At 41.2% G+C, this 22,587-nt stretch overlaps 1 protein-coding gene across 14 annotated transcripts in view; it reads left to right on the forward strand.

The window, feature by feature from the left end:
* Window positions 1-22,587, forward strand: part of PPP6R3 (protein phosphatase 6 regulatory subunit 3) — a 137,974-nt gene that overhangs the window by 24,735 nt on the left and 90,652 nt on the right. For 13 of the 14 annotated variants that reach the window (XM_040639561.1, XM_040639563.1, XM_040639565.1 and 10 more), the window contains exon 2: window positions 19,080-19,231. The exons of the other annotated variant lie outside the window; for it this stretch is intronic. The gene's annotated coding sequence lies outside the window, so the exon portion shown is untranslated. The remainder of the gene's footprint in view (window positions 1-19,079; window positions 19,232-22,587) is intronic. 14 annotated transcript variants of the gene reach the window in all.

Raw genomic sequence — 22,587 nt, forward strand, 5'->3', positions numbered from 1 at the left:
CCCCCCCCCCCCCGCCCCGAGCAGGGAGCCTCATGAGGGGCTCTGTCCAGGACCCTGGGATAAAGACCTGAGCCGAAGGCAGATGCTTAATCGACTGAGCCACCCAGGTGCCCCAGTACTGTCATTCATCTTGTATGTCATCATATTCTTTAAAGAGCTTGTACCCATTTATAGTGTATTAGTGATAGAGGAGTATCCCTGTTTCCCCATATTCTCCCACCAGTTTTAATTCTAATTATTTTCTGTTGCTGATTCATGGGATATAAAAGAATACCTCACGGATTTTTTTTATTTCAAAAATTAGCCATGCTAAATGTTTTTCACATGTTGGTTTATATTTTGTTTTTTATTTTTTATGAATGAGTGCTCTCTTCAGATCTTTTGACCATTAGGTTTCGATTTCCTTGGTTTCCCACTAGGCATCGTATATGCTTAAAAAATGTTTTTTCAGTTTACTCCCATCCACATTTTGAAAGGGCTTCCTGTGCCTTTTTAATTCCTGTGCTTTTAAATCATTGTTCCTCTCTGGACTCTGATTTATGGTCATCCCACCTCTGTAGTTGAGAAATATGCTTATAATAAGCCCCCCAAAACACATATCAGATAAGTTTACTACAATATAATCATGATGGGTTACTTAATTTCTTAGTGTTAGTGCTTTCAATTTTAAATGGAGTTATGAGAAATAAGTATGATTTATTCACCAAAATTTTGGTGTGCCTGCGAAGTGCCAGGTATGAAAAGGTTTAAGAACCCCTTGGCTCATACTAGACCTGCCCTAAGTGGTGCAGCTGTTGCAGTAGTTCCACGTGTAGTAGTGTAAGCTTCACTTTCAGCGGCCTGGGAGGTGGCACGATGGTGGGGAGAGCGGGCATTTCCAAGTCCCTGGCCTAGCCACTTCCTCATTTGTGACCTCAGTCACTCACTCACTGTCTTTGTAAAGAGCAATATAACTTATCATGTAAGATTATTACGAGGTTCGGATGAGAATGCATATGAATACATTTGGTAAAGTGTAGATTCTGCCATTTTTTAAAAACAAACAACTTTTTCTTTTACCTTTCTTTGCAGATACGTATTGTATCATATAACTGCTTTATTAGAGACATAGGCGCATATCATACAGTTCACACGTGTTGATTTTTTTTTTTTTAGTATATTCACAATGGGTGCTGCTGTCATCGCTACAATCATGTCTAGGTTATTTTCATTACTTCAAGAAGAAATCCCATACTTTTTAGCAGTCACTCCCATTTCTCTCCCATCCCCTTGGCCCCTTTAACCACTGATCTACTTTCTGTCTCTATGGGTTTGTCTATTCGGGACATTTCGCATAAATGGAATCATAGAATATATGGTCTTTTGTGACTGGCTTCTTTCCCTTCACTGTGTTTTCAAAGTTCATGTGTGCTGTAGCATGTACCAGTACTTTTTTTTTTTTGCTAAATATTATGGCAATACCACCCTATATTTATTCATTAATCAGTTGATGAATATTTAAGTGTTTCTACTTTCTGACTGATGAATAATGTTTCTGTGAACATTTGTGTGCTGATTTTTCTGTGGACACACACTTTCATTTCTCTTGGATCTATACCTGGGAGCAGACTTGCTGGGGTTATAAGGTCATTCTGTGTTTAAGAGAAAACTGGAAAAACTGTCAAAATAATCTCCAGTGTGACTGTATCATTGTACACTCCCAGCACTGTGTGAGAATTATGGTTTTTCCACATCTGTGTCAACTCTTGTTACTGTGTGTTTTCTTGATTATAGCCATGTTAGTGTGGGTATTTGGTGGCATTGCATGGTTCTGAGTAGAATTTTCCTGATGGCTGATGACATTGAGTATTTTTTTAGTGTGCCTATTAGCCATTTGTCTATCTTCTTTGGAGATACATCTATTGAAATTATTTGCCAATTTTTAAATTGGGTTGCTTGGCTTTTTATTATTGAGCTGTTTTCCCCATATATTGTAAGTCCTTATTAGATGTACAACTTGCGAATACTTTCTCCCATTCTGTAGATTGTCTTTGCATGTTCTGCATAGTGTCATTGAAGCACAAACATGTTTACTTCGATGAAACCAGGTTTATCTATTTTTTCTTTCATTTCTTATAGTTTTGATATCATCTAAGAAGGCTTTGCCTAATCCAACGTCACAAAGATTTACTCCTGTTTTTTCTAAGAGTTTTGTTTATATCATTTTAAAGACTTTTTTAGGGCATTTTAAGGTCACAGCAAAATTGAGGGAGAAGGTCAGGGATTTCCCATATACCCACTGTCCCCCCCCTTACATACTATGCACAGCCTCTCCCATTACCAGCATCCCAGAGTAGTACGTTTGTTAAGAGTGATGAAGCTACATTGACATATCACATTTACTCAGAAGTCCATATTTACATTATGGGCTCTCCTTGGTGTTGGCACGTTCTGTTAAATGCATAGACATGTATCCATCATTATGGTATCATACAGAGTATTTTCAGTGCCCTTAAAATCCTCTGTCCTCTGCTTATTCACCCCCATCCCACAACCATTGGTCTTTTAACTGGTCCATGCTTTTGCCTTTTCCAGAATGTCCTATGGTTGGAATCACAGTCTATAACCTTTTTAGATTGGCTTCTTTCTCTTAGTAATATACATTTAAGATTCCTCCATGACTTTTCGTGGCTTGCTACCTCATTCTTTTTAGTACCCAATAATATTCTGTTGTCTGGATGGACCACAGTTTATTTATCTACTCACTTACTGAAGGACATCTTGGTTGCTTCCAAGTTTTGACAATTATGGATAAATTTGCTATAAACATTTGTGTGCATGTTTTTGTGTAAACATAAGTTTCACCTCCTTTGGATAAATACTAAGGAACACAATTGCTAGAGGGTATGGTATTTTTAGTTTCGTAAGAAACTGCCAGACTATCTTCCAGAGTGGCTGCACCATCTTGCATTCCCACCAGCACCGAGCCAGAGTTCCCAGTGCTCCACAGTGTTGTCAACATTTGGTGTCTTTTTTTGGATTTTGGCCATTCTAATAGATCTGTGGTGGTGTCTAAATGTTAATTTAATTTGCATTTCCCTCATGACATAATAATGTGGAGCATCTTTTCAGATGATCCTATCATTTTTAATGATTATATTTCTTTTTTTTTTTTAAGATTTTATGTATTTATTTGAGAGAGTGAGCAAGAGAGAGAGCACAGCTGGGGTGGGGGGAGAGGCAGAGGGAGAAGCAGACTCCCTGCTGAGCCAGGGAACCTGCCATGGGGCTTGACCCCAGGACCCTGGGATCATGACCTAGGGAAGGCAGACACTTAACCGACTTAGCCACCCAGGCGTCCCTAATGACTGTATTTCATCGGATGGATAAAAAAACCTTGGTTCAGATGAAATCATTGTTATTTATTGTTAGATATTTAGGTGCCATGTATTTGTGAATGACCTCGATTACTTGTCCTGTGATAGTCCCCACAGTGTCCTGTGTCCTCTATATTTAGACATTTTTTTTTCTGTTTTAAACTTTTTGGACATTATTTTATATAAGACTTTTTGCTCAGGATAAACACCTTAGGATAAAGTCAAAGAAGTTGAATAATTGGGTCAAAGAATGTGAAGAGTTCAACACCTTTTGATATCTAGGATCAGAACAGTTATGTAAGCTTATACTTTTACCAGCAGTTCCAGCCAGTTTTATATTAGGAAATTTAAAAATCTTTTTAAAAAAGATTTTATTGATTTATTTGAGAGAGAGGAAGAGGGAGAAGCTGTCTCCCCGCTGAGCAGGGAGGCTGAGGGTGTGTGATCATGACCTGAGCCAAAGGCAGCCGCTTAACTGACTGAGCCACCCAGGCACCCCTAAAAATCTTTTTTTATTAGGGGAAAATTTTAACATGCACAAACATAGACAGAATAGTATAATGACCCTTCCTTTACGGAGCTCCAAACAGCCATGTACTAGGGGACACTGCTGTCTTGTTTCCTCCCCCATTCCTCACTTCTCTCCTGTATTGTTACTAGTTTAAAACTCCATTGAATTATAATAGAAATACAGAAAAGACTGAGATTGTAATAAGTTTCACAAGATGAAATGCACCTGGGTAATTTGGCATCCCAGATGCCCCCCTTTGTCTGCTTCCCTTTATTTTATTTTATTTTATTTTATTTTATGTTTTTTAAGATTTTATTTATTTATTCGACAGAGATAGAGACAGCCAGCGAGAGAGGGAACAGAAGCAGGGGGAGTGGGAGAGGAAGAAGCAGCCTCATAGTGGAAGAGCCTGATGTGGGGCTCAATCCCACAACGCCGGTATCACGCCCTGAGCCGAAGGCAGACGCTTAACCGCTGCGCCACCCAGGTGCCCCTGTCTGCTTCCCTTTAATACCCCCCCCAGTATCCTGACATCTACCTGAACTGATGAGTTTGCCCAGTTTTGTTCCTTAAATAAGTAGACTCCTAGAGTAGGTTCGCTTGTGTCGGAGTTCTTTCTCTTGGCGTGTGTATGGGATTATCCATTATTGCATGCAGTTCTTGACTGTTCTTGTTGCTGTATGAAATTTCATTGTATGAATTTACTTGTTGGTGGACATCTAGACAGATGGCACTTTTGGGCTGTTACAAATAGTGCTGCTCTGAACAATCAGAGTTTGGTTTTTTGTGCACATACATATGTGTTGCTCTTGGGAATATATCTGGGAGTAAAATCGCTAGGTCTTAGAGGTATGCGTACATTTGGTTTTGCAAAACTGGCTACACCTCCTGTAGCAGTTGTACCGAATGAAATTACCCTTCCACCAGCAGTCTGTCAGACTTTCACTTACGCCATATCGTCTCTGACAGCTCGTATTTTCCATCCCTTTCATTGTAGCTACACTCCCAGCTGTGTAGTGATATCTTAACGATAGTTTTAATTTGCACTAGTGAAGTCAAGCACCTTTTCATGCTTTTTTATTGGTCATTTGGATACCCTTTTTTATGAAGAGTATATTTTAAAGTCTTTTGTTCTTTGCTTTTCTTATTCTATTAGCTCCCTGTTGTTGCATAGCAAATTATCCCTAAACTTGTAGTGGCTCATAACAACCTTTACTGTCTCAGCTTCTGTGGGATAGGAACTTGAGTCCGCCTCTGAAGGCTTGCCTGCAATTGGAGGACCCTTCCCAGGGTGGCTCAGTTACACGCATGGCAGCTTAGTTCTGGCTCTTGGTGGCAGGCCACAGTTCTCTTCATGTGGGCCTCTGTCGGGGATCCTCCGTGTCCTGTCCTCAGGACATATTTTCAGACATGACGCTTGGTAGGATTTCTTTTATTATGGATATGAGGTTTTCGGGATATCTAAGTGTGGTGGATGTCTCCACCTGCTCCTTGGGTTTCCATTGTGTCATTTGAAGAGAAGTCATTATGAATGTAATTCAGTTTATTACTTTTCCCTTTATGGTTAGTTCTTCCATATTACTTTGAAGGAAATCCCAAAATAATTATTTTGTTTCTTCCGTACATGTCAGTATAGACACACACACAATTTTTCAAAGGTAAACAGTTTTTTATTGTTTAACCATAACATAACCATAAAACTCTCATATCTAAAAACAAAAACAAACAAAAAGACCAAAAAACCCACACAGTAGTTGCTTAGTATTATCCAATACCCAGTCAGAGTGAAATTTCCAATTGTCTCAAATATTATAATTTTTTGGTACATTTTTCTAATTTTGGCAAATCAGGATCCAAATGGGGTCTACCAATTTATTTTTTTTTTAAGATTTTATTTATTTGAGAGAGAGAGAGAGACAGAGAACGAGCAAGGGAGGAGGGTCAGAAGGAGAGGGGGAAGCAGGGGCTTCATCCCAGGACTTTGCGATCACGAGCTGAGCTGAAGACAGATGCTTAACTGAGCCACCCAGGTGCTCCGATCTACCAGTTTAAAAAAATCGGTAGTTTCCCCATTCATCACTCTTTTTTTTTTTTTTTTAAAGATTTTATTTATTTATTCAACAGAGATAGAGACAGCCAGCGAGAGAGGGAACACAAGCAGGGGGAGTGGGAGAGGAAGAAGCAGGCTCATAGCGGAGGAGCCTGATGTGGGGCTCGATCCCGCAACGCCGGGATCACGCCCTGAGCCGAGGGCAGACGCTCAACCGCTGTGCCACCCAGGCGCCCCGCCCATTCATCACTCTTTTTCCCCTCTTACCCTCTATCTCTGGAAGACCTGGATTGTTGTGTGGTGTTCCATGGTTTTCTATGTCCTATTAACAGGTAGCTGTAAGTTTCTCTGTTTGAGGGTGAACTTTGTTGTACTCTCACTGGTGTTGCTTCTTTGGTTGTGATCTGTCTCTGGAGGCTGAATGAGGATCTAAATTGAAATCTTGTAAAGGGCTTCCAGCTGAAATCACATTGAAATTCATTCAGGTTAGAGTTCTGTACGTAAAATGTGATGACCGTTTTGGAGTGTGCATTCTTCTACTCCATCACTTTCTGTGTTTGTGAGGTTATCTGAGAGTGCATTTTCCGTGTTTTCTGTAGAATGACAGCATACTAACTGTATGCCTTGTCGTCTTGAGCGTATACCACACCCTCTCCAGTGGTTTAATAATGTTGAGGGCATAACAAAACGAGGTCCAACTCTCATTACTTAGACTTTCCATGTTTATCCTCTATTTGCTTTTTTCTCTTTGTACTTTCCACTAAGTTTCCTTCTCTTGTGACTGATTTTTTGAGTTGCAATGACCAATATTTTAAGAGTTGATGAGTCAGAATCTTAAGTTATTTTTAGGCGAGCTTGGATTTCCTGTCTTCCCCTGTCTTTTTCTCTCCTGGCAGAAATTTTGGTCATGAGAAGTTAGAAAAATTAATGACGATGTGATTAGAATGAACATTAAAGAAGTAGATCATTTAAGATGCATGTGTGTCTACAGTTTAAACATAGAAAATTTTCTTAATACCAGATGTATTGTAAAAGTGTCATTCAACTTCAAGTAAGAATTACATTTGTAGTGTTTTGCTTTTAAGTGAGCACACATTGATGATACTGATTCTTGGCCATAATTCATTCAGAAATGTCTCGGTGCCTGGCCCATGCCAGGCGCAACACTTTCCATGCTTTAGTCATACAGGGTTAAAAAAGATGGCCAAGGGGGCACCCAGGTGGCTCAGTTGGTTAAGCGTCTGACTCTTGATCTCAGCTCAGGTCTTGATCTGAGTGAGCGTCATGAGTTCTCAAGCCCCACGTAGGGTGTGGAGCCTACTTTAGGAAAAACAAAAATGGCCATGGTGCTGGTGCTCTCCGTGAAATGCTCAGGACTGTGTCTCAGTAAGGGATATAACCAGGCTCCATACATAATCTTAAAATTTTCTGCATGTAATCCATATAAAAATTATTATTTTTTAAAAAACACTCTGTATTAGAGGGCACGTGTGAGCTGGATGGGGCAGGGCAGAGGGAGAGAATCCTCAAGCTGACTCCCTGCTGAGCGTGGAGCCTGGTGTGGGGCTCGATCCCACCACCCTGAGATCATGACCTGAGCCGAAATCAAGAGTAGGACGCTCAAGTGATGAGCCACTCAGACTCCCTATAAAAATTATTAATGAGATATTTTCACTTTTTTCTCCTTTTTTAGGATTTTATTTCTTTAACAGAGAGAGAGAGGGAACACAAGTAGGGGGAGAGGGAGAGGGAGAAGCAGGCTTCCCGCTGAGCAGGGAGCCTGATGCAGGGCTCCATCCCAGGACCCTGGGATCGTGACCTGAGCCGAAGGCAGTCACTTAACGACTGAGCCACCCACGCGCCCCACACTTCTGTTTTTTTGTACTAAGGCTTTGAAATCACACGTGTATTTTCCACTTACAGCACACCTCAGTTCAGATTATCTACATTTCAAGAGCTTTCTTGTGGCTTCTCCAGTGGACCACATCGAGCAGAATTATTAATAGCTCACATGGAGTAGCAGGGGACACTGACTAGGAACCCGAGTAAACAGTGGCTTAGAGGGGGCAGAGGAGACACAGGGAGATGAACTAGGAAGCTCTTTCTGCTCTCTGCGTGGTGGCAGAAAGTGGAAGAGGGGAGACACTCAGAGGGTGGAATTGGGTGAATTGGATTGGGAGGCAAAAGAAGAGCCAGGGCAGTTTCTAGGCTCTGTCTTTCACAACTGAGGTGTGCCTTTTCTGAGGCAGGGAACACTTGGGGAGGAAAAGGTTTGGTTGGTGGTCAGTATGATGGACTCGAAAAAAGGCTTTGTTTTGGAGATACTGAGTTTGATGCCTTTGTGACGCATCCAAGGGAAAAGGTCTGCTAGTAGTTGGGTGCCTGTGTTAGAAGTGCAAAGGTGGTCTTTTGGTTTTATAAATTTGCATCTCGACTTTGTTTATAGAGGTATTTTTAAAACCCACTGAAATGGCTTCATTTATTCAACAGAAGTTTTTTGTTGTTGTTGTTTGTTTTGTTTTGTTTTAAGTCTCCTGGGTTTTGCTTCCATTTCTGGGGCAACAGCGTGAATAAAAGAGCTGTGAGTTGACACCGCAACCAATGTGGTCAGCTCCGGAGATTGTAATAGGCAGTGTCTGCGGTCTGAACCCTGCATCAGCCTCTACCTTAGTAGGCGTGTATAAGGGGAAGAAAGGAGCGGAGGAAACCTCTAGCAGAGGAGACTAAAGTAGCCAGTGAGAAAACAAGGAGCCTATGATACCAAAGAAGCCAAGTGAGGAGAGTGTTCTAGTAAGGAGGGTCTACTGGTCAGCTGTATTGAAAGCTGCTGAGCGTGAGGGTAAGATGAGGACAGAAAGAGTTTCATTTGGATTTGGCCCCATCTGGAGGTCACTGGTGACTTGAAAGAGCAGTTTCAGTTGAGTGGTACAGATAGACACCAGATTGGAATGAGTTGAAGAGGGAATGCTATCAGACAAAGGGCTCATTTTCTTACTTTGAAATAACCACTACAAATCATTGAGAAGACCAGCCCAATAGAAAAATGGACAAAGGATATAAACAGTTGGCAGAAAAGTGAAGTGTTAAATGTCTCTCAAACATATGAACAGTGGTCAGAAGAGAAAACCAGCAAGGACAAGGGTGTGGGGCAACGACGTTCCCAAGTTGCTGGTGGGAGTCTGGGTAGGTGTGACCTCCATGGAGAGCCATTTGCGTGCCAGTATGTTCTAATTAGAAATGCACACTTGATCCAACAGTTCCGCTCCGAGGAAATCTGGCATTTGTTTGTAATAGTAAAAATTGAAAACTAACTGGTCATTAGTGGTGGTCTAGTTAAATCAGCTGTAATGCAAAGGAAAGTCTGTAGGTAAAACATTTTATTCTGCAAGAAAGTTGAATTTGTTTCTGTTTTTTCCAACCATGCTATAAATCAACCTCTTTGAAAGAGATTTTTTTTCCGTTTTTAAAGACGGAGAAAAATGTTAGGTCCAGTATGGTCCACAGAAGGTATTTGTAAATGTGTCTTTGAAGAGCTGTGTTAAACTTTTCATTCTGCCTTGATCTTCTGCCTATTAACACATCTCACATAAGTTGTTAAGCTAAATTCCGTTCTCTAGATAACCTGTTAGGATTCTTTCCCAAGGACCCTGTCCTGTTTTATACATGTACCCACAGGAAAGGTGGGTGTGGTGTATCTTACAAGCTTCCTGGATGAATTCACACTCCAGTTTACCTTACAGCACCTGAAAATAACCACAGCTCCTATCAAAAGGGCATTAAGTTGTACTTGGTGTGGGTCATTGACAAAGCAAGCATATGATAATGTTTGAGAACCCCGAATGTAGCAACAGGGATTATACTAGTCTGATGTAGCAGGAAGACTTTCTTGGTCCACTTTTTATGGGGGAAAGAGACAGTACAAACCTTTGTGAGCTCTGTCTTCCACTGACCTTTTTGCAGTTTGGCCTTCTTTGGAGATAGAGTGTTCACATGTGGACTTAAAGCAAAATGGAAAACCAGGCATACCCAAAGAGACCAAATCAGTTTCCTAGCAGAATACATTGATAACTGTACTGGGACTCTATATTTTAAGATTTTGTTTAAATTTACTTAATTTCTTAAGAGTTTGAGACTGTGGTTATTCATTGATTCCTTTTCTTCATCTCTTTGAGTATCCTGGTTTCTCTTATATTTTGTATTTTATTTTATATTTCAAGAAGTTTAGGATTTGAAGCATGATAATTTAATCTAATCCTCTCATTTTACAGATAAGAGAATACCTTTAGAGAGATGAATTACTTGTTCGGAGGTTGACTAACCCGAATCTGTGTTCTCTTTAAGTCCTCCCCATTAAATTTGGTGATGTGCGGGGGGCGGTGTGGTAGCTTGCCTCATCCGGTAGTAGTAACCTGCTGTGATTTTGAGGGAGATGCGGTTGTAATTACATTGCCGCAGTTCTAATGAAGATAATTTATATGCTGCACTAAATTATTTATAGTCACAGAGACAATCTAGCTGAACTTTTTCTTTTTTACGTTTTGTTGTTGTTGTTGTTGTTGTTGTTGAGAAAGTTGCCGAGAGATGTGAACTTACTCATCCAAGATTATAGACCATAAACATTTATTCTCTACTTAGTTTGTAAGGTGAGTCAGAGTAGTGATGTCCGGTAGAACTTTGTGTAATGACACTCTTTATCCGTCCTCAGTGTGGCTATTTAAATTAAAACAAAATTGAAAATTCAGTTTGTTAGTCTTACCAGCCATATTTCCAGGTACTTAATAGCTATGTGTGACTGGTAGCTACTGTGCTGGACAGCAGTTCTAGGGCACTTACTTTTTTTTTTTTTTTAAAGTAGGCTCCACACCCAGCCTGGACCCCAGGGCGGGACTTGAACTCATAGCCCTGAGATCAAGACGTGAGCTGAGATCAAGAGTCAGATGCTTAACTGACTGAGCCACCCAGGTGCCCTGCACTTACCTTTGTAAAAACAATTGTTTTGAGAACTGCTGAAGCATCAGTGGTAGAAACCAAGGCTTATGAGTAGGATTAGAATTGCCAGCTAGAAGTTAGGCTTGTGTTCAAAGCTAGGAGAAAAAATGTACTCCTGGAGCTTTTGACAGGGCTACAACTGGTTGTGGCATGGGCCTTTTCTTAGTTCATATCAAGTCCATTCTTTAGGAAAGTAATCAGAAACCTTTATGAAGATCTTTTCTTTATTATTTCTTTTTCTGTCTCTTGTTTTGCCAGTGAAAATCCCATTCTTGGGTTGAGTTTTCAGTGGACAAATCCTTTTCACTTTCATGGTGCTTAGCACGTTTTTCAGTCTCTGTACTTTTCTTTCACTTCTTAATCACTTGGTTACCAGGATGCCCTACAAAAAGTTTTGATGCCTTTCTTGCAGTTGTACTCTGGATTATGGAAATTTCAGCGCTTACATCAAATTTCACTTGTTTATCATGGCTGAGCCAGTTAAGTATAGCTGGCAGTTGGGATCATGTAGTCTTCTGTCCCATTGCTCTACATCCCTGCACACTGTTGTAACAGGCAGAGTTGGTTCTCTGGGCTTTACTTTGGATGGATAATTTACTAATTTATGACTTGGCTTCACTTTAATAGCAATTTAGATTGGGTTGGCTTTATGCATGACTGCTTGATTCGGGTGTCCATTAGGGCGCATAGCCAGACGATGCTGTAATCCAATCAGGTGCCAAAGTTTTTACCTGAAGTACTTTTCATGTATGATTTTGCTTTTAAAAGGTAGTAGTATGGATTTACCTTGGATGCTTTATACTTTAATAAAGTCTTTTTTTTTTTTTTGCATTCTTGTTATAGTGATTTTTTTTAAAGATTATTTATTTGTCCGAGAGAGAGAGAGAGAGAGAGAGAGAGAGAGAGAATGCACAAGCAGGGGGAGGGAGAAGCAGGCCCCCTGCTGCTCAAGGAACCTGATGTGAGACTTGATCCCAGGACCCTGGGATCATGACCTGAGCCAAAGGCAGTTGCTTAACCATCTGAGCCACCCAGGCGTCCTGGTATAGTGATTTTTGATTAATGATTTAGAAGTCTTGGTGTTCTTGCCATGGCTTGTATTAAAATGATTGGTGTTTCTGAAATTAGCTGAGTTTTGTGTGTGGTATATGTATTTAAATATAAATATTTACATGCAAATATATGTTTAAATTTTTGTTGAAGGATGCCTCTGAATAATAATAATTTATTATTATTATAAATATTATTATTATAAATAATTTATTTAGGCTTTTCCTCCCAATTATGAGTTGTTTTGTATGCTCATTTTTGATGATTTTTTTATTCAAATTTTTGCGGACTTCTTAAATTATTATTCACAGTGTGCTAGGCATTGATGATAAAATGGTGAACAAGACCTCACAGAGATGGATTATTTTCCCATCTCTTTATATTCCATTTCTTTGGACTTGAATGTTTTGGAGAACATTGTGTGTGAGAATACTTGCGGAAGTGGGATCAAGATCCATGTTCCAGTGCTGCTCTGTCGAGCCGGCCTACTTGAGGGCTTCCTGATGTTAGTAATAAGTAGAGTTACTTGCTTTTATGTGTTCAGGCTTTGGGCTGTATCACCTTTGGGCTGTATCACCTGTCTGTAGTTGAGAAGGTGTTTATTGTTTGTGCTTGATGTAGCATACAAGGAGAAAAATGCTTTCTTGCGTGTTCTGTAATATCTGTGGCTTCCTCTTGTGAATTTGCTTCCTCTTGTGAACTGATGTGAGGAATATCGTGGAATTTACATGACAGCACAGAGAGATTTTCATTGGTTTTTTCCTAAGATGAGTTTTCAAAAACAACAAAAAAACAACCTAGTTCACATAAGGTTTATATGGAGTGAGGTCTTTCTTACTGTCCTCAACTATAATATAGGAATTAATACCTAAGAGGATTGAAAGCTCTTGTATAACTAGCACAAAGGATTTGTAAGGGTAGATGTTCGTTCTTGTTATTCTCAAATTCTGTGACTAAGCAAGTACATATTTAGATACTGTTGAGTCGAGAATCTGTTTTTTCACTGTTTTAGGCTAAACCAGTCCTCATTTCTGACTGGTATTTTTATAGTTATATTGTTCTTGCATTCTTCTTATTGGCCTTGGTCAGAGTATTGAAAGTGGAAATGCTTTGCGATAGGGTTGGGTTGTATGGCTGTTGAAGAAAATGTGGCTCCTTTAAGGAATGGTTGGCAAAAATAAATATAAAAGTGTATTATCTCTTTTTTAAATCTTGATTTCCTTTTTTGAAGGGGCCCCTCTGGATCCATTTCCTCTGAGAGAATAATGATACCAACTGCTATAGACTGAATGTTTGTGTCCCTTCTCAAGATCTGTATGTCGAAAACTAATCTTCACACCTCATCAGTGTGATGGTATTGGTGGGGGGAACCTCTGGGAGGTGATTAGACGATGAGGGTGGAGCCTTTGTGAATGGGATATAAAAGAGACCCTAGAGATTTGCTGGCCCCTTCCTGCCATGTGAGTACACAGCAAAAAGACAGCTGTCTGTGAACTAGGAAGCGGGTCCTCACTATACACTGAATCTGCAGATGCTGGGATCTTGGACTTTTCCAGTCTCTAGAACTGTGAGAAATAAATTTATTTATAAGCCATCGGTATGGTATTCTGTTACAGTGACCTGACTAGACTTAGGACATCGACTATTACAGTTCACATTATATTATTTACTAGCGAATCCTTACTTTTCCTCCTTTATTTTTTTATTTTTATTTTTTTTAAAGATTTATTTATTTGAGAGAGAGAAAGAGAGAGCATGAGGGGGGATGGGTCAGAGGGAGAAGCAGACCCCCTGCTGAGCAGGGAGCCTGATGTGGGACGATCCTGGGATTCCAGACTCGATCCTGGGACTCCAGGATCATGACCTGAGCTGAAGGCAGTCGCTTAACCAACTGAGCCACCCAGGCGCCCCTACTTTTCCTCCTTTAGCTCCACACACTGTGCTGTTGCTCCCACTCTTTGAATACTCTGCTTTCTGGCCAGGCCCTTTTCTTATGATGTGAAACTCAGGGTTTCCTACAAGTTAAATACCTAGGGAGGGTTCCCCCCTTTTGAGAGGGAAGCACCTTTTGTCATCCTCATGGATTCCACCATCATTTGTATATTTTAACTTTCAAAGCAAACATCTCTCTTTGGCTTACTTAGCTTTTTACCCATGGTCTCATGTCATAGTTTGTCTGGATACTATCAGTATTAAATTGTTCCTGGTCTGGGAGCAGGAACTCTTTGTCTTCATTCCCTGAACAGTGCACGTCTACTCCTCCCTCACCATCAGCAGCCTTTCAGTACCCCGGGGCTGTCAGCAAATCCCCCCTCCCCATTTTATTTGTTCCTCCATTTATTCTTCACCTAGTCCTGCTTAATTCTTTTTGTAATTTAATCGAATATCTGTAGCCACTGGCACCATATTTAAAGCCTAGATTACTTCATTTTTGTATTAGATTCATAAATTATTGAAGCAGGAAGAATGTTTAGAGTTAAGCAGTCCAACTCTTTATTTCATAGATGATGAAATGGATGGATACTCAGTTAGAAGCCTCAAGTCCGGAGCTAGTGAGTTGCTGATGTGTTATAGCTGCCTGGTCTCAACATTTAATACCTTTTCCCAGGTTAGCCTTCTTCTTAACAATTGATTAAAGGAATTTTTTTTGTCAAAGTGTTACATATCCACAGTTAAGAGTGGGCTAGTTCTAGGAGGTTGGGTGAGATAAACAGCCTTCCTTAGCCTCCCCACCCTCTTTTCCCTTCTCCCAAAGGCCTCTTTAATTCTTTGAACTCCTTTAGCCAATTAAAAAATATTTATATTTACTCCCTGTATCTGAAGAGCATATTTGAAGAGTTCATACTTGCGTGCTTGTATGCTGATTTTTCTTTTTAGTTTCAAGCCTATCTACTGATTTCCTGTTGTGAAAAGATGAAGAAGGTAGGGATTAGCTCTCTCTTCTCCCCTCCCACATTCTAAATTCCCCATCCTTCCAAGATAATTTTACTGCAGTTGTGGTTAAATCAATATTTGGTTTAATGGTTGTGACTCTGTATGCTGTTTCTATGTTAAGTGGTGAATTACAAATACTTTTCCTAAACAACTTGTTTTTCCTTGGAAAGTGTATCACTTTTATTTGTTTGTTTGAGTAATCGCTACACCCACCGTGGGGCTCAAACTCTGACCCTGAGATCAAGCATCACATGCTCCACTGACTGAGCCAGCCAGGCGCCCCATCATTTAAAAAAAAAAAAAATCACCACTTTAGCCTCAGACTTTTAGTCAGTTACATGTTCAGGTATTCCATCAGCTTTATCTTTCGGAAGAACTGTTTCCCTGCGGCAGTCTGCCCTCTTCACCTTCTCTGGTGGGAGCACAGTCGTCTCCCAGGACCCCAGGGATTCTTCTTGCCTCTCTCTTGTTCCTGTGTTCTCTCTTGTCTTCATTGTAGCTCTCCGTCTGTGGCAGTGGAACACAGGCTCTCTCCTCAGCATTTTCTCTGAATAAGTTATGTAGGAGGTAAATCTTTTGACTTTGTGTTGCTTTCTGCGTACTCTCGATTGATGGTTGGAAATCATTTTCCTTCTGTATTAGTCTGTTAATTATTCTCTGTGCTCTTTCAGATAGTGTTCTGGTGTTTGTTCAGTAGATGTGTTATCTTTCTGAGGAGATCCGTTAGTATTTTTACATGTTCTTTTTTTCTTGTAGTCTTTCCTCCAGCTTGTATTTTTCTGTTTGTTTTGCCCTTAACTTTTCATTATAGTGGCTTTCCTGAGATATCTGGTGTTCTTTGGTTTTTCCTTCATATTTAAAAGTCAGGAAAATGTACCCACAGCACATAGAGTTGAATTATATGAAATTACCATCTTTCCCAGATTTCTCTGCTGCCTGTGAACATCGTTGGCTCTCAGATCTTATTTCTACATTACATTCTCCACTAAAAGAACCCAGGGCTCCTTGGAGAAATAGATGATTTCAGAGCTGGGGCAGAGAATGTTCAAGATGAATCTGGAACGTGTTGTTATGCCAGGGAATAAGGAAGTGCTCAAAAAGTATGAAAAGTGCACGGGAGTCTGCTTGAAGGGACTCTCACTGGCCAAATGTGGGATAATTTGAGCATCAGAGTAGATAATGGCATTTATAAGAATCTCTGAGTCCATACTATTAAGGAATTGATGAGTGGGGAGAAGGGGGCATACTTTACTAAAGTTGGAATGTTATCTAGTGAAGGAAGAAGAGTAGACTTACAAAAACATCACTTGATAACCATCAGAGAACAGTTGATTCAGCAGAAATTGTCAGTGGGTAGTAAAACTACTGAGTGCATGTTTTAAGAACGTAATCTCAGAATATCTTCCTCCAGATTACTTACTCATTGATTACTCAGGGAAAAGTGGTTATTTTACAGTGAGAAATGTAGCACATATCTTCTTAGCCCGGTGATCAAGATGCTCGCCAGAAACAGGACGGATGTTTGTCCTCTTTATGTGAAACTCTAGGAACAACAAAACTTCATTTATTCCTGCTGGAAGTGCATACCCTGTATTCCTCAAAAATGGCAGTGAACTGAAAGACAGAAATGATGCAGAACTGTTTTAGACACGAGGAAATGAAGGAAATAGGACATAAAATCCTGGGTGAAGGTGCGGAAGGATTGCCATGGAGGACATTACAGGACGTTTGGCAGAATTGGAATATGAATTATTTAATCCATAGTCAACAAGTACTGTGTTAAATTCCTGACTTTGACATGTGTACTGTGGTTGTGTGAATTAATGCCCTTGTTTTTAGGAAATACACAGTGAATTGTTTGGCGGAAAGGTCAGTGATGTGCAGTAACTCTGAAACCCTTGGGGGTTTGTGGAGAGAGGGGCGCTCAACAGTGATCTGTTGCGAGTCTAGGGGAAGGCTTAGGGGAAGTGTCTTGTCCTGCTCTCAGCTGTTCAGCAAATTTGTGATGAAAAGTTTTGTTTTTTTTGTTTTTTTTTTTTTTAAATACTAGTTTTTAAGAGTGGTAGATGAGAGGCTCCCATCATGGGAGGGGCTCATTGACTATTAACTTTCCAACACAGTGACTGACAGTGCTTCTTTGGTTGGGAAGTCCCCAGTGTCAGGATTTTCAGGTTCTGTTTTCTCAAGGTCAGTTAGCTCACTCTGAAGACATTCCTGTCTTCAGCCTGGCTGGGAATGTCAGAGCCCAGTAGGAGAATCTGGCTGGAGCTGGGGAGGGCAGTGGGGTGTGCCTGTGTCTCAGCATTTATTCTGCACTTCACACAGCCCCTCTGTCGTCAGAGTGGCAAGCTATCCCCAGTGGTGCTGGCTGGGCTCTCCCAGTGCAGAGGCCCGCTTTCAGGGCTCTCCATCCTGTCATCGGCCGGGCCGGCAGGGTGGGAGAGGGTGAGGATATTCAGGGATCTCAGTGTTCGGTGCATAACTTTTTCAGCCAGTACTCCTTTTGCTCCCTTCCAGCACCTCTCCAATTTTGTTGCCTTCTCCTGGTCCTCGTGGATCGTGTCTTTAAAAAACAAGGCAAAACAACCCAAATAGTCTTTTTACTGTAGATCTAGAGGAATTTCAGTGTGTATTCAATATACACTCTTTACTCAGGAGTCCCACTACTGCACTCGGACATTGTTCCATTCTGTTTTCCATTGTTTGGTCTTGTTTCTCATATTCTCACACTTCACAGTTACCATATTTCTTACCATCAGTATTATTGACCCACTCTTTTCCCTTATTAGTCTGAGTGAAGAGTATGAGCAATTATACAGAGTCCCTATTCCAGAAAAGTGGATTAAGTCTGAGCATACTTGTTACTGTTTAATAAGCACCCAGATTCATAGTGCTGTGAGCACATTTGATAACCGTTTTTTCTTTTGGCTTGCCTGGACGGGAGTGTGCGGCATGGTGAGGCAGGCAGCTTGGTCCAACTCTGCTGGGAGCCCGTGACCTGCCTACAAGTGGGGGCAGTGGGTGGTCTTGGCTACTGGAAGAAACAATTGTAGGTCATCTTTGAGGGGCCTACAACCACTCAACTTGAAATGCTAAATGCGTGTGCGCGTGTGCAGGTGTGCATTTTGTGGAACATGTAAATTTATCAGATTCTTAAAAGGATCCGGAACTCTGAGCACACCGAACGGTTGGGATGGAGCTAGAATTACCTGCAACATTTAGTGATGGACTTTTTACAATGACGTGTTAACCTGGTCGTGTCTGAGGACTGTAGTATCACACGGTGGTGGCACGTGATCTCTTACAGTTTAAAGCAAAAATTTAGATGATCAGTTACACTTTTTCAAGTGTATGTTCAGAAAGCATTTGGTAAAATGTTTAGAACTTAATTTTTTCTTAACCTGGGTTTGTTACTGTTTTGGTTGGTTAATTTTATGGTTTTAACAAGCAGTCAGCATTGTTTCTATTTATTATCTTACTTGATGGAAAACATTGACTTGAGTGTAGTGAGCTTTATGGAAGAAACACATCCAATGAACAGCATATGTTTTGAGACGCCTTGTAGACTGCATTCTTACAGGATTTCTAATTAGCATATTGTCTATAGTTTGAGTGTTTTATTTGTGTGTTTTTTTTACAGTGTTATCAGTGAAGTGCCTTGGAAGATGGTTTATAGTCCTTTCATTTGTAGCGTTTGATTAATTGACATTAGACACAGAATTTGGCTATAGTTAGTACTGCAGTGACCTCAGTATTCTGCTTACATTTCCTGGTGAACATTACGGTGTTTAGAGGTATTACATGGGACTACTGGGCTACTTTTAAAATTTGATTTAGCATCTTAAAGTATGGTGCCATTACAATCAGCCCTGTGTTGGATAAGAACATCATTGATGTTTTTATAAGATAGAGGTAATATATATGTTTTTCCTGTTTGTTCACTGATAATGCTATTATGGTGTCTCTGTTTCTGAGTTATTGTTTAGTGTAGGATAAAAGCTGAGGTAGAGGGATGACAATGCTTTTCTTTCCTGTTTTCACACAGAAAAAATTTCAGTTAACTAGTATTTTTCAATCTTCTGAGGTGCAGTTCTATGTGAATCAGGACCCTTAACCAGTATTTTTAATGGCAGCTGTTGTCAGACCAAAACAAAGCATGCTGTGAACATACGCTCTTTTTTCTTTATAGGAGAGCTTCTGTTTTGCTTCCACATCCCACTTTACTCCGGCTAATCTGCTAATGCAGTGAATTGGAGGACAACTGTTAACAGGATAACCTGTAATGGGCAAGGAGCCACAGAGAAGAAAACATTTGTTTTAATTTTTAAACTTGGTTTAAAGGTAAGACCGTTAACGATTATCAGGAGTTTCCTTCCATGAGTTACATCAAGGAAAGCAGTGTTCTGTTGTGAGACCCTGGAGTCTAGGTCGACCAGGGCTAGACCAGGTACAGTATGGTTCTGTGGCACTGTGGTATTTTAGGAAGTTAAATAGCCTCTGTAGTTTGCTCTGGCACGTTTTGGAATCTGCAGCACCCCATCTGTGGGATTCCTTGTTTCCTAGGGAGGTTGGTCTGGGTCCCAAGGATAAGCCAGGCCTAGCAAGCTGAAGGAGCATGCCGGGAAAGACTGCTTGTGGAGACTCAGCTGCTGCTTCTGGGTCACCTGAAGTCCGTGTGTGCAGGCGCATGAGAGATTGAGCTTGAGATTGTTTCGTCTTTGTTTTACACCAGCCAAGCGCTATCTCTGGCTTTTAGCCAGCCATCTGACTCCTTTCGAGTCCTAATTGCTATCATTTTAGACCTCTTCACTGAAACTTCCTCTTAAAGACCAGAGGTCGACTTTGCATGTTTGACAGTTGGCACTTCAGAAAGTGGCCCAGTAGGGTCTTTGGGGGACAGGACACGTTTTTAATCCATCTTCATTTGCTCCATTGTGTCTTGAGGAGAAGGTGGGCATAAACCACTTAATCATCTTCATTGTGTCAGGAGATACTGTAGGTGGGCGCTGAAGCAGGTCCGTGCTTCTCCTCCCAGGGCAGTTTTTCCTTCAGCCCCTCAGGAATGGCTCTCCTCCGCCTTGTGGCCTCCCTTTGTGCTTACGGAGTGAAGCTCCGCCTCCTGGGCCTGATATTCAGGCTTCCTTTATGAGTCTTCTGACTTCTCCAACTTTTCCTCTGTTATTCTGTAAAAATCTGGGCGGGGAAAATTCTCTCCTGAGTATTCATTCACCTCTTGGCACCTTGTCTGGTAAGGTGTTGTTTTTTTTTTTTTTTTTTTGGTCCCACCATTGCTCCTTCTCTTTCTCTGCCCAGGGCTACATCCTAACCCTGTGGGTAAAGCCTCTTCCATTGCCCACCTGCCTGACTGTGTGGAGAATTCAGCCCACGTCGAAGGTTTAGGTTTGGGAAGGTCAGGACCATGTACTTAGAACTGCAGACCCACTGATCATAAAGAAGGCAGTTTATATGCACATGAGCTGGTACTTTGCCTTTTTCATCAGCCGGTTCAGAGCTGAGGGTGACAGGAAGAGGGGCACTAGTTTCAGTACCCGCAGAGACCTCTAGCTTGAATTCAGCTGGTTTTTTTACAGGTTGGACATCTTATTTGTGTTTATTGGACTCTTGTCTGTTTGTAAATTTTAAGTTACCCACTTTTCTATTGTGACGCTAGAGTTCCAAGAATGATTTTTTTTTTTTTAAGATTTTATTTATTTATTTGACAGAGAAAGAGACAGCCAGCGAGAGAGGGAACACAAGCAGGGGGAGTGGGAGAGGAAGAAGCAGGCTCATAGCGGAGGAGCCTGACGTGGGGCTCGATCCCAGAACGCTGGGATCACGCCCTGAGCCGAAGGCAGACGCTTAACCACTGTGCCACCCAGGCGCCCCCAAGAATGATTTTTTTAAAGCTGTTTCTATAATACCATACATAGCCTATAAAAAATTGAGATATAATTGACATAAAACATGTGAGTTTCAGGCACACAACATAGTGATCCGATATTTCTATATATTTTGAAATGATCACTACAGTAGGTCAAGTTGATATTGATTATCACGCAGTTACATTTTTTTCTTGTAATGGGAACTTTTTTTTTAAGATTTTATTTATTTATTTGACAGACAGAGGGAACACAAGTAGGGGGAGTGGGAGAGGAAGAAGCAGACTCCCAGTGGAGGAGCCTGATGTGGGGCTCGATCCCAGGACCCTGGAATCACGCCCTGAGCTGAAGGCAGATGCTTAACAACTGAGCCACCCAGGCGGCCCCCCCCCTTTTTTTTAAAGAGGGAGGTGGGGAGGGGCAAAGGGTGAGGGAGAGAGAGATAATCCTTTTTTTTTTTTTTAAGGATTTTATTTATTTATTTGACAGAGGGAGAGGGAACACAAGCAGGGGGAGTGGGAGAGGAAGAAGCAGGCTGCCAGCAAAGCAGGGAGCCCGATGCGGGACTCGATCCCCACGCCCTGAGCTGAAGGCAGACACTTAACGACTGAGCCACCCAGGCACCCTGGAGAGAGAGTATCTTAAGCAGGCTCCATGCCCGGTGTAGAGCCCAACATGGGGCTTGATATAAACCTGAGTTCATGACCTGAGCCAAAATCAAGAGTCAGGGGCATCTGGGTGGCTCAGTCAGTTCAGCATCTGACTCTTGGTTTCGGCTTGGGTTATGATCTCGGGGTTGTGGGATCGAGCCCTGTATGGGGCTCAGCAGGAGGTCTGCTTGGGATTCTCCTCCTCCTCCTCCTTCTCCCTCTGCCCCCCCCCCCGCTCATGTGGGTGCCTGCTCCCCCCCCATAAATAAATAAATAAATAAATAAATAAATAAATACTTGTTTTTTAAAAAACAAAACAAAATCAAGAGTCAGATGCTTACCTGACTGAGCCACCCAGGCGCCCCTGTAATGGGAACTTTTATGATCTCTCATAGCAACTTTCAAATGTATAATTCAGTGTTATTATTAACTATAGTCACAATGCTGTACATTACATTTCTTTTTTTTTTTTATTAAAGATTTTATTTATTTATTTGAGAGAGAGCGAGCACAATCAGGGGGAGCAACAGAGGCAGAAGCAGAAGCAGGCTCCACACTGAGCAGGGAGCCTGACATAGGGCTTGATCCCAGGACCCTGGAATCATGACCTGAGCCAAAGGCAGACGCTTAATGGACTGAGCCACCCAGGTGCCCCTGTACATTACATTTCATGATTTATTTTATAACTTGAAATCTGTATCTTTTGACCCCCTTCACCATTTTGTCCACTTTCCATCATAGGGTTTTATTATTATTATTCTGTGTATTTGATTACCTTTTTACTAGGGCTCAGTTCTCTTTCTACCTTTTTTGTCAAACCTTTCTGTATTGTTCCAGTTCTTCCGTGGCCACTCCTTTCTGAACTCTTAGAATATCTCATTAAATTATTTTAGGATTATTTTTTTCTCTTTGAGTAGATTTAAGTATTCTATGAGCAAGGAGTTTTGACTTCTACTTTATATCTTTATTTTTAAGGTTTTATTTATTTATTTGACAGAGATAGAGAGCATGAGTGGGGAAAGGGGCAGAAGGAGAGGGAGAAGCAGGCTCCCCACTGAGCAGGGAGCCTGATTCAGGACTCGATCCCAGAACCCTGAGATCATGACCTGAGCCAAAGATAGACACTTAATCTACTGAGCCACCCAGGCACCCCCTACTTTATGTCTTG

Source organism: Ursus maritimus, unplaced genomic scaffold (assembly GCF_017311325.1).
Source record: "Ursus maritimus isolate PB19 unplaced genomic scaffold, ASM1731132v1 scaffold_23, whole genome shotgun sequence".
Classification (NCBI taxonomy): Eukaryota; Metazoa; Chordata; class Mammalia; order Carnivora; family Ursidae; genus Ursus; species Ursus maritimus.